We start from the raw sequence: 12189 nt of genomic DNA, 5'->3' as shown, positions 1-12189 counted from the left end.
CCTTTCTCCGCAATGCAGATAAGAAACATAGAAATTAATTCAAAGGGTTTTGGAATTATGCTTGTCCTCTTAGTGATAGTCACAGAGAAGGACAAGGAGGATTAGAGTAGAAGAGCTCTCTTGACTACATGTCTCCTAGAATTTCTAGTGGACAAGAGAACCAGTTTCCATAATATCAGAACATCACTGGCCTCATACTAAGCCGACTCATTCGTATCAGTACTTTATCCAGCCTAAGAGCAATGCTAAGGACGAGGCAGGGCCAGCAGATCCTTAATGTGAAGGACCAGAGATACGCATTGAGACCTTACTATAGACTACTTGCCATTAATTTATGTGGGCAAGATCTGCAGTGGAGAGCATCTTTAAGCATCACTGATGTGTCTATCAAAACTTGCCAAAGTAAACAAATACCCTTTAAAGCAAGACCCTAAATTTCAAAACCTTTAAACTAACTGGGGTCACAGTTTCTATGTGCCCTAAATCACACACTTGGTATGGAAATCTACTTAGTCCATCTGGGTGGGACATTGGTTCCTCAAAAACAAAAAATTGGATGCTTTAAGACTTTGTTTAGATAAAAACAGTACCTTAGTCCATGGAACTCTTTAGTTTTCGTGACATGCAGGAAGTCAGGGATATGGAGAATGCTTATATAAATAAAAAAAAGATGAATGCAGCAATTTAATAACCCCAGGGATATTTTTGCCCTGGGAACTGCCCCTTCCTTTCTCAGCCCAAGTCAGTTTCCTCCCTGCTACTCTTGAAGGATAGAATAATAAGTGGAGCAGATCAATTTGTAAGATAACATTGATTTGCCCTTCCTCCCTGGCCTCTGGGAGCTTGTGTTTGTTGATTGTCCCTCAAATTATTAGTTACCTTTGTCTCCTGATCAGACTCTGACTTGTAAATACTGTCTTTCTCTTCTCTTTAAAGTCCTTTGCATGGTTAGTTATTTCAGAGCAATTGCTTTTTGTATGGATACAGGAAGAGAGTTAAAAAGAGACAAGCCTGTGGCTTGGGAGTTAACTGACTCCAGATAATATTACCTCCTGGACATCTGCTCTCTTGACTTAAGCCTCAGTTGCCCTTACTTCCTAGATCCAACAAAGCAGTGTTCCAATGAGGGACTGGATGGACCCAGGGCAAATGATGCACTAACTACCCTGGCATAGAAATGGGCCTGGCCAAAGTGCCATAATGCTTAACTATTAGTTAAGAGTTTGGTCATGGAAAAATTCTGTCATGATCCAAAAAGTGGTAACTAGATTTGGACCCTGCTCGGGTTAGGAATGATTCATCCAGCCTGAGCACTGTAGTCTGTGTCTATGGGAAGACGTCCCCAGGAGAGTTACCCTACAAGCCTAAAAGTAGTCCACAGTCTATTACTGTGTCCATATAGAATGTAAATATTAGGAAGTAGAATGAAAGATGTTAATTAAGTTTCTGATCTAGTAAGAGGAGAAACACACCTTCAGGGCTATTTTGCCCCTGTGGGTTGCAGGTCGTCAGGAAGACTGGAACATTTTTTTTTTGGTATGGGGACTGAGATGTTACACTAGATTTCTTTTTTTTTAAATTTTTATTAGTGAAACACCATGAGGTACAGTTACACTTACAGATTTTTGTGCTTGGGTTTCAGTTATACAATGATTGAGTACCCATCCCTCCACCAGTGCCCATTCTCCACCACCACTAATCCCAGTATCCCTCCCACCTTCCATCCCCCCATCCCACCCTGCCTCTGTGGCAGTGCACTCCCTTTTGTTCTCTCTCTCCTATTGGGTGCTGTGGTTTGGGGACTAACACTCAAGAATTCATTCATTCATTCATTCATCATCCTGTTATTTGTCGATTGCCTCGAGCAGGCCCCAGTAACGTCTCTTTCATCCTAGCCCTGAGATTATATTCAAGGCTCTTTAGGAGAATGAGACCCATCATTGTTACTGGTATTTGGCATATTTGGTACCCACGGGGAGTTTGCCAGACTCTGCCCTGTGGGCAGGCTACATTCGATAGCCTGCAAGTTTGTCCAAAGTAGGAGTGAGATAATAAGATATCATAAAAAGATGTTCAGATAAGATGTCGCGCGGCCACAAATGTGGCCGTGCGGTTCCGGGAGCTGGATTTTATAGTCTCTGAGTCTTGGCCGCTGATGGGATTACACGGCGCCGGGGGGCCAGGTGGTGGGTGTGACCCCCGCCTACTGGAATTTGGAGGATCTGGGTGGAGGATGCTCAACTCCAATCTGAGTAGGCTTGGAGATCTCGGCCCCAGAACCTGCGTGGCTTTGTCCCTCTGCCAGTACCTTCATTTGTGCGGAGAGTGGTCTCAGCATGGTGGTGGCTGGTCCTGGAGGTCTTCCACTGCTGGAGCCCTGGTCGGGGTGGGGAGGAAAGCTCAACCCGCTCCCCTCCAAGGGACCCCGGTGAGGAACAGCCAGGCGCCGGGGCAGGAGACTGCACTGGTCTCGTCCGGGAGCTGTATTTTATAGTCTCTGAGTCTTGGCCGTTGATGGGATTACACGGCGCCAGGGGGCCAGGCGGTGGGTGTGACTCCCGCCTACTGGAATTTGGAGGATCTGGGTGGAGGATGCTCAAAGAATAGCTGAGATAAATACCAGGAGGTTTATTCCATGGTTTGGAGGCCAGCCGCACACTCTAGGGGTAAAGGCAGCTCTTTTGGAACAACATTTTTGATTGTACTTCCAATGGGAAGGCGTGGTTGGGAAGTCATGAGAGAATAGAAAAAGGAGAAGCTGGGGAGAGATAGAAGACATTACAGAGACAAAGAGAGAGATAGACGAAGTAAATTGAGTGATACAGAGAAATCAAGGAAGATTGAGGAAGAGACAGAGACAGAGATGGAGAGAAGAATAGACACAAAGTTAGAGGAGAAGGTTTTTAGTTAGAGAGAAGGCTGAGAGCTGAGAGTTAAGAGTGGCTGGGGAGATTAGAGAGGAGTCACAGAGAGATTTGTAGAGAGGGTTAGAGACAGGGTTGGAGAGAGCTGGGAGAGATGAGCGATTGAATAAAGGAAAACTAATCAGCACCCAGCTTGGTCCTCATTCTTCCTTCTTTGGTCCAAGGCAACAGACATCCCGGTGGAGAAGCAGCTGGAGAGCACCAAATGAGGTCTGCAAGAGAGAGCCACATGAAGAGTCCGCGAACATCTGTTAATGTGTAATGCCTGAGTGAAAGGGGTTTTCAGAGTGGGAGGGTAGGGATTTTACATCAATCGATTAACTGTATTTTGTGTGTGTGTGTTGGGGGGAAGAGTTGGGGGGACTACCCCTCTGGAGTCAAGTTCTGTATGTGGAACACCGGAATATTAGAACCAGGCTGAAATTATAAGTAAAAGAAATTCTTAGACCTGAGCAAGATGCACCATCACTAGAGATTAGAGTGATGTGCAACCCAACAATTTAAAAAAAAATTAAGTACTTTTGGATCTTGTTAGACCAGTATTTGACTGAAAGGTTTGGTTTCTAAAACAGAATGTGGGTTCCAATCGACTTTAATGAGAAGTTAGACTGTTTTACAAGTACCAGAGGTACAAAAGCCATCATTGAAAGCTTCTTGCATTTATAACATTGGAAATTTAAGTGTTTTCTTTTGCTGGTATCTAAAAGTTTAGTAAAAGATAAAAGGCTTTGGAGCTGGAGCAATAGCATAGTGGTTGGGCATTTGTCTTGCACACCACCAACCCAGGTTCGATTGCCAGCATCCCATATGGCTCCCCCAGCACCGCCAGGTGTAATGCCTGAGTGCATGAGCCAGGAGTAACCCCTGAGCATCTCCGGGTGTGCCCCCCCCACACAAAAAAGATCAAAGGCCTTTTTCTGCAATCGTATTTGTTTGTTTTGTTTCTGTGTGGAAGTGTTAGAATGTCTGGCCTAGATCATTCATGATTTGAAATACTTATGATAAAAGGCAAAACTGATTCTCTTTGAAAAGGAAAAAATGGGCCATTTTCTTTTTCTTTTTTATTTATTTATTTTTAATGCATCAACATGAAATACGCAGTTACAAAGCTTTCATGACTGGATGTCAGTCATAAAATGTTCCAACACCTGACCCTCCATAGTGTACATTTCCCACCACCAATGTCTGAAGAATCCCTCCTGCCCACCAAATTTTAAAAATTTGAATCTTAAATAATTAATGATGTTTTTCCCCATGAATCTAAACAGAACCAAGAAAACATGATATTGTTGTTTAAAACTGTCTAGTCTGTATGTTTGACCTCTATAAGTCAACATGATAACGCTTTTCCTTATCATTAGCCCTAAAATCATTAGGCCCTAACATGATTTAGGGCCTACAGACAGGCCTCAAGGAGAGACCAAGTCGATGCAAAAGCAAGAGGTTTATTCGAGCATGCTCGGGCTCACAGCATGACCACAAACCGTCAGTGACTGAGAGCCCAGAGCCTCTTCAAAGGGGGCTTTTTATAGGGCATCTTCCCGCGCATTTCAGAAAAGCCCGTGCACAAATCACCCAATACATTTGAATTATCACATTAGATGCTGCACGCAGGCAGCCAGTCATTTTGCAACAAGCCATCAGCACCAGCCACTCTCTTCTGTACCTGTCACCAGGCCATCCCACCAGGCAGTCAATTAGGCCTTTTCTGGCTTTATGGCCCTATTAGGTGAATTCCAGGACAAGAAAATACCTCATTAGGCCTTCTCTGGCCTTGTGGCCTTATCTGGCAAATTCCAGGGGCAAGGAGGAGATGGGGGTACTTGGTGTTGTCAGCCAGCCACATTTTGATGAAATGTGCAGTTAAATGTTGTTTTTGCAATGATTTGCATGAAAGTTGTGTGAAAAACGCGTAACATTATAAGAATTGGATTTGATGAATTTAAACAATTTGGTTTGAGATCATGTATGCTTGTTTTAAGTGCTCTAAGAAACTTTTGAATCAAAATTAAGATGATCTATTACTATTAAAATATCAGTATTTGAACTCAGTTCGTTTCAAGCTCCTCTTGTAAACTTATTTTGCATTATCCCTTGAGGTATTAGGGATTTTATCTGGTTCTCAAGCATGCAGGTCGCTGAGTACATCCCCAGCCATGCCTATTCCAACCAGTCTCTTTGGGGATTTTCTCTTTTAATCTTTGGGGGGTTTTGCTTCATTTAAAAAATTGCCAAATTATTTGATGGAATGATTTTTCAGTTGTGTTTTCTGCCTCTTTTCCAAATCTGACTTTACACTCTTTTGAAACCTCTTATTCCCCTTGCGTCCCTCACTATTTTTATAAAGCTAGTATTCGTTTTCTACTTTCATTATATCTATTGTATAAAGGTTACAGAAAGTTAAACTTATCTCCCATACTATACTGAATATATTATGAGCTTAAAGATGATAAATATGGGAATTTAAAACTAAATTTTAAATCTTTATTTCGTAGGATAAAAATTCCAATGACAAAAGTGAAGAGAATGCAGGTAAAACTTTCTTGTTCTATTTTTGAAAGATATGTGCATAAATATTGTTACCTTATTGTAAAAAGTGATTTTTTTGTAGTTGTATGAAAGAAAAGAGGAAGGGAAGAGGGGTCATACAGTACTTCAAGTGTCATGCCCAAAGAGGTAAAAACAGGGGGAGAGTCACTGTCCTCCCGTTGTTCATCGATTTGCTGGAGTGGGCGCAGTAATGTCTCTATTGTGAGACTTGTTGTTACTGTGTATGGCATATTGAATGTGTCACGGGTAGCTTGCCAGGCTTTGCCGTGCCGGCGAGATACTCTTGGTTGCATGCTGGGCTTTCCAAGAAGGACGGAGGAATCCAACCCGGCTCAGCTGGCCAGCTGAGTGCAAGGCAAACACTCTACAGCTGTGCTATCACTCCAGCCCAAGGGAGTGAAAATTGAATTGGTTGGCTTCCCAGGACCTCCAAGAACAAGCATTGGGTTGTTAAGTATGTTACAGCTACTGCAATTCAAATTAGTTTGCGAAGTGGTATTTTCAGTGTGATGAGTATTTTTGAGAAAATAGTAACACCTTTCTAGCCTGAACTTAGTGTAATTAGAAATTCTTGTACCTCTTTCTTACCTCAAATCCTTATCTTGAGGACTTTATTTCTTGTTACTATATAGGGGCTAAGGAGAGGCGGGCGTTATGAATACTTTTCCCGGCTTCTGCCGCATCTACCAGTACTTCTGCTCTTCTCTCTTTGAGGTCTTCCTTGATCGCATCTCTGCACTGCTTTGCGATCTCGGACGTTAGCTTGCGGTTGCCTGAGGCATGCACCAAACCACGCTGGCGAATTAGCAAAAGAGTTTTCGAAGATAGGCAATTTTTTGTGGCTATCTCTCTCTTGGTGTTCCTCGCACATTCATGGAGGTGCTGAACCAGTCAATCGTATTCCTCGTCAATGTTGTCAACAATGGCTTCTTCCCATGTTGCCGCAATAGTACCAAAGAGTTCCCAGTTGGTGGTCATTCTGGGAGTTCTCTTTTTGAACTTTGCAGCCCTTTCTCCCCGCTCTGTGAAGTAGAATTTGGCACGAAGGAGACGGTGGTCTGATCCCGTTTGAAATTTTGGGACAACAGTGACATCAGTCAGGCAAAACCGTCGATTGAATATGATGTGGTCTATTTCGTTGTGGAATCGTCCACTGGGAGACTCCCATGTCCATCGTTTAGATTCTGCCTTCTGGAACTGTGAGTTACCATGAATGGTCTTGGTCGAAATGATGAACTCAGACAGTCTCTCACCCTGTTCATTCCATTCTAGGCCATGGGTCCCGATGTGAAGTTCTTCAGCTGATCTTCTCGGTCCTATCTTGGCATTAAAATCACCCACAATGATCTTGTAGAAGGTGTGGTCTTCTTTATAGAACTTCTCTAGCTCCATGTAGAACTTCTCGATTTCTCTTTCATCATAATGAGATGTTGGTGCGTAGACAACGAAGATAGAAACTGCAGGCAGTGAGCCACATCTATTCAAATGTAAAAGTCCGATTCGGGTTGTTAGGTATTCGAATGAATCAATGCTCTTGGCCAAGTTTGTGTTGACAAGGACACCGACACCTCCAACACCTCTTTTATCGCATGTTCCGAGGAAAAATTCTTCTCCACTGTCGAAAACGGCATGGTGAGATTCGTGCCTTCTTGTCTCAGTCAGACCAATGATGTCGTACTTGATCATTTGCGCTTGTACCATCAGGTCTTCGATGGATACATCTGATGCTAGCGTACGTGCATTGAAAGTACAGACGATCAGTTTTGTCTTCCTTCGTTGTGGCAGCCTAGGTCGGCCTTGAGATTTTGTCGGCCTCTCCTTTCTCATCCTTCTCAGTGCTGCCATGTCGGTGAAGCCTTCAGGATCAGGTGAATGAGACCAGTTGCAGTTACTGGTTTTGGCATATTGAATACACAACGGATAGCTTGCCAGGCTCTTCCGTGCGGGCGGAATACTCTCGGTAGCTTGCCAGTCTTTCCGAGAGGGATAGAGGCTTTTTGGGCGACCTCTAATCACCCTTGTAGGTGTTACCATATTTGAACCCTATCAAATCTCTTCGATAGCCATTTCCACTTGCTGACATACCAAATTCCACTGGATGGAAATGTCGTTCCCAATGTTCTCCCTTCCGAAATCCGACACGCCATTTTGTCGGTAAAGAAACAAACAGCACCCAGCCCAGACATGGTCAGACCTGAACACCTGAAGAACCTGCCGTCAGTACTCATCAATATGCTGGCTCAGCTCTTCACTCGCTACCTGTCTGAATGCAAGGTTCCATCCCAGTGGAAAACCAGCAGGACCGTACTACTGTTCAAGAAGGGAGACATCCATGACATTGGCAACTATTGCCCGATCTGCCTATTGTCTGTCATCTACAAGTTGTTTACTCGAGTCATCCTAAATAGGATTGGCAGAACACTAGATGAAGGACAACCATGCGAGCAAGCAGGGTTCTGCAAAGGATTCAGTACCATCGACCATATCCACACGACAACCAAGCTCATTGAGGTTTCTCGGGAGTTCAAGATGCCGCTCTGTTTAATGTTCATTGATTTAAATAAGGCCTTTGATTCTGTTGAGAGGGAAGCGGTCATTGAAGCCCTAGCCAATCAGGGCATTCAAGCCCAATACATCAGGATCCTCCGTGAGCTGTATTGCGGATTCACTACCAGGATCTCACCATTCTACAAAGAAGTGATCGTTGATGTCAAGAGAGGGGTGTGGCAGGGTGATACCATTTCACCGAAACTCTTCAGTGCCACCCTCGAGAACATCATGCGACGACTGGAATGGGAAGGAATGGGAGTGAAGATAGATGGTCGGCAACTACACCACCTCCGCTTTGCTGATGACATTGTTTTAATAACACCAAACATCAGCCAAGCGGCACAAATGCTGGCCGACTTTGACCGTGAGTGTGGAAAGGTAGGACTACAGCTGAATCTTACGAAGACAATGTTTATGAGAGACAGCCTCATTCCTGACGCCCCATTCGCTCTCAACGGAACAACCATCTCTGAATGCAACAGCTATGTGTACCTAGGTCGAATGCAACAGCTACGTGTACCTAGGTCGAGAGGTCAACATGACAAATGACCTGGCACCCGAGCTGCGCAGGAGGAAGAGAGCGGCTTGGAACGCCTTCAAGAACATCGAAGAAATAGCTAAAAGGATGAAGAACCTCCGGCTCCGGGCACATCTCTTTGATTCCACTGTTCTTCCTGCATTAACATATGCCTCAGAGACCTGGGCCCTACGCAAACAAGATGAGAACACTATTCAGGTCTCCCAAAGAAGAATAGAAAGAGCTATGCTTGGAATATCACGTTTCACTCAAATGAGAGAAAGAATCCGGAGTTCTGAAATCCGTCAACGATCAAGAATCAGGGACGCTGTCTTATTTGCCAAGGTGTCGAAAATCAGATGGGCTGGTCACGTAATGAGATTTAAAGACGACCACTGGACTAGAGCTGTTACTGACTGGATTCCACGGGATGTCAAAAGACCGCATGGCCGCCCACCTACCAGATGGTCAGACTTCTTCGTCAAGATCATGAATGATCGGTTTGAGGCCCTTCATGTTCCCGGAGCGAACAGATGCCATTGGGCTACACTAGCACGCGACAGGGACAAATGGAGACGTTACTGGCGCCCGCTCGAGCAAATCGACGACTAACGGGAAGTTAAGTGATTAAGTGATTAAGTGACTATATAGGGGCTAGTATCCTTTTATGTCCTTCTCACTTGCTACACCAAAATAGGAATAAAGAAATAAGGGTCATTTTCCATTAAGACATCCCCTAGGCATTATTTAGTTATTTTTATTTTATCTAAAATTCAAACTCCTTAGATCCTCAAAATATAAAGTAAAAAAATCTCAGGGCTGGGGCAATATCGCCAAGTTCTGGAGTGCATACTTTGCATGCTAGATCCCCATGCATCAAATCCAAGTATTTCTGGGAGCAAGCCATGAGTGCCTAGCTCAGAGTGGTCCCCAAACTACTAGATATGACTAAAAGATAGGGAGAAAATCACATGATACTTGTTTGTAATCAAGGCACTGTGATATCTTTCTTTCTTATTTTATTTAAAAATAGCAGATACTAGAGAGATAGTACAGTAGCTATTGCCTTGCATGCAACTGACTTGGGTTCAATCCTGGGCAACTTATATAGTCCCTTGAGCACCAGGAATGATACCTGAAAGCAAAGCCTGTGGAAAGCCTTGAGTGCCATCAGGTATGGCCCACAAATCAATGCTAATGGTAAAACCATCTGAATTGTGGAATGCATTTAGCTGTACTTAACAACAGTATGAATATATCTTGCTGAGGCCTAGCTAGTCATTTATCAAATATTTGTGGAGAATTTCTGGAGTATTTGCTATGGGTAGACTTTTTCCTAGGTGAATGAGTTAGTAAAGAAAAGCAAACTTATCTTGCTTTAGCTTGCATCCAGTGAAAAATATATAGAAGTGAGTATTCCATTGCATTAGAATGTTGACTGCAACTGAGAGCATGTAGAGGGCCTTTTAACCTCAGGCTTAAGTTCATAAAATTTTCATCTAGGAATTGGCATCTAAGTTAATACCTGAGGGATAAATGTTAAATCCTTTAGAGTTAGGACAAGGAGTTTTGTAATGACAAAAAGAAACAAGACAATGAAGAATGAAGATAGTGAGAAATTGTTCCAAAAGAGATAATGGAATTTTGACAATTACCTGAAGATGAGAGATCTCTGATTATTTGGCAAATCAAAAAAAGAAAACTTCATACTTGGTTCTAGTTTGCGTGAACACAGAAGAATAGCAAAGGACGAAGGTTTTGAGGTTTTTTTTAAAATTTTTTTTAATCACCATGAGCTACACATACAAAGCTTTAGTGTTTGAATTTCAGTCATACACTGATCAAACAGCCATCCCTCCACCAGTGTATCTTTTCCACCACTGGTGTTCCCAGTATCCCTCTCTGCCCCCCCATCTCACTCTACCCCCTGCCTCTATGGCAGACATTTTCCTTCTTACTCTCTCTCTACTTTGGGACATTATGGTTTACAATACAGTTAGCGAGAGACCATTATGCTTGGTCCTTTATTTACTTTCAGCACACTTCTCCCATCCCTAGAGATCCCTCCAATAATCATTGACTTAATGATCCTTTCTCTATCCTAGCTGGCTTCTCCCCCTGCTCATAAGGCAGGCTTCTAACCATAGAGCATTCTTCTTGGCCCTGTCTCTACTGTCCTTGGGGGTTAGTCTCATCTTATGATATTTTATATTCCACAAATAGCAGTCATTCTATGTCTGTCCTTCTCTTTTTGACTCATTTCACTTAGCATGATACTCTCCATGACCATCCACTTATAAGCAAATTTCATGACTTCATCTCTCCTAACAGCTGCATAGTATTCCATTGTTACCCACTTAGTTTTCATAAAATAAAATATGAAGAAAAATTCTTTTTCGACTCATGGATTTATAACATTTTTGTACCTGTTTTCATGATTCTTAGTTACTTATTTTAGTATCCAAATTATTATGCAATTTGAAAATGGACCTCATTGCCCCTATAATTAAACCTTTTTTTCACTTAAATTATTTCAGTGATAATGGATTGCACTTGGCTTCTGTGCCCTGCTGTTACATTTGGCATTGTCAGCAGCTGGGAAGAAACCCAGAATCTCACATAGAATACATGTGCTCTACCATTCTAGTGCCCTTTGATGTTTTGAAATTTTTCCTCAATTCTCTCTCTCCTCCCCTCTCTGCCTGTTTCATTAGTTTCTTCACCTGTTTCACAGATAGTTCATTTCTTGATTAGTACGCACTCTAGTGGCATAAAGAAGACCACGCCTTCTGCAAGATTATTGTTGGTGATTTTAATGCCAAGATAGGACTGAGAAGATCAGCCGAAGAACTCTACATTGGGACCCATGGCCTAGACTGGAACAAACAGGGTGAGAGACTGTTTGAGTTCATCATGTCGACCAAGACCATCCATGGGAACTCACAATTCCAGAAGGCCGAATCTAAACGTTTGACATTGGAGTCTCCCAGTGGACAGTTCCACAACAAAATTGACCACATCATATTCAATCGACGGTTTTGCCTGACCGATGTTGCTGCTGTCCCAAAATTCCAAATGGAATTGGACCACCATCTCCTTCGTGCAAAATTCTACTTCACGAAGCAGGGAGAAAGGGCTGTAAAGTTAAAGAAGAGAATTCCCAGAACGACCACCAACTGGGAGCTCTTTGGCACTATTGTGGCAACATGGGAAGATGCTGTCGTTGACAACATTGACAAGGAATACGATTGACTGGTTCAGCATCTCCATTATTGTGCAAGGAAGGCCAAGCGAGAGAAAGCCACAAAAAGATGCCTGTCTTAAAAAACTCTTGAGCTCATCCACCAACGTGGCGTGGCACAAGCCTCAGGCAATGCAAGCGAACATCTGAGCTAAAAAAAAAGCAGTGCAGACAATTGATAAAAGTGGACCTCAAGGACGGAAGAGCAGCAGTGCTGGCAGATACAGCAGAAGCCAGGAAAAGCATTTGCAAAACCGCCTGTCCTTCGCCAGCTACAAGACCAAGATGACTGCCCTCTGATGTCCTGAAGGATCTCTCACATCTTCCAAAAGGGCAATGGAGAAGATTATCCATGACTTCTACTTGGATCTCTTTGATAGATACGTCTACCTGCCCACATACCAAAT

This window comes from Sorex fumeus, unplaced genomic scaffold, assembly GCF_029834395.1.
Source record: "Sorex fumeus unplaced genomic scaffold, SorFum_2.1 ptg000043l, whole genome shotgun sequence".
In the NCBI taxonomy this organism is placed as follows: Eukaryota; Metazoa; Chordata; class Mammalia; order Eulipotyphla; family Soricidae; genus Sorex; species Sorex fumeus.
The sequence above is the reverse complement of the archived record's forward strand: the minus strand, read 5'-3'. Positions refer to the sequence as shown.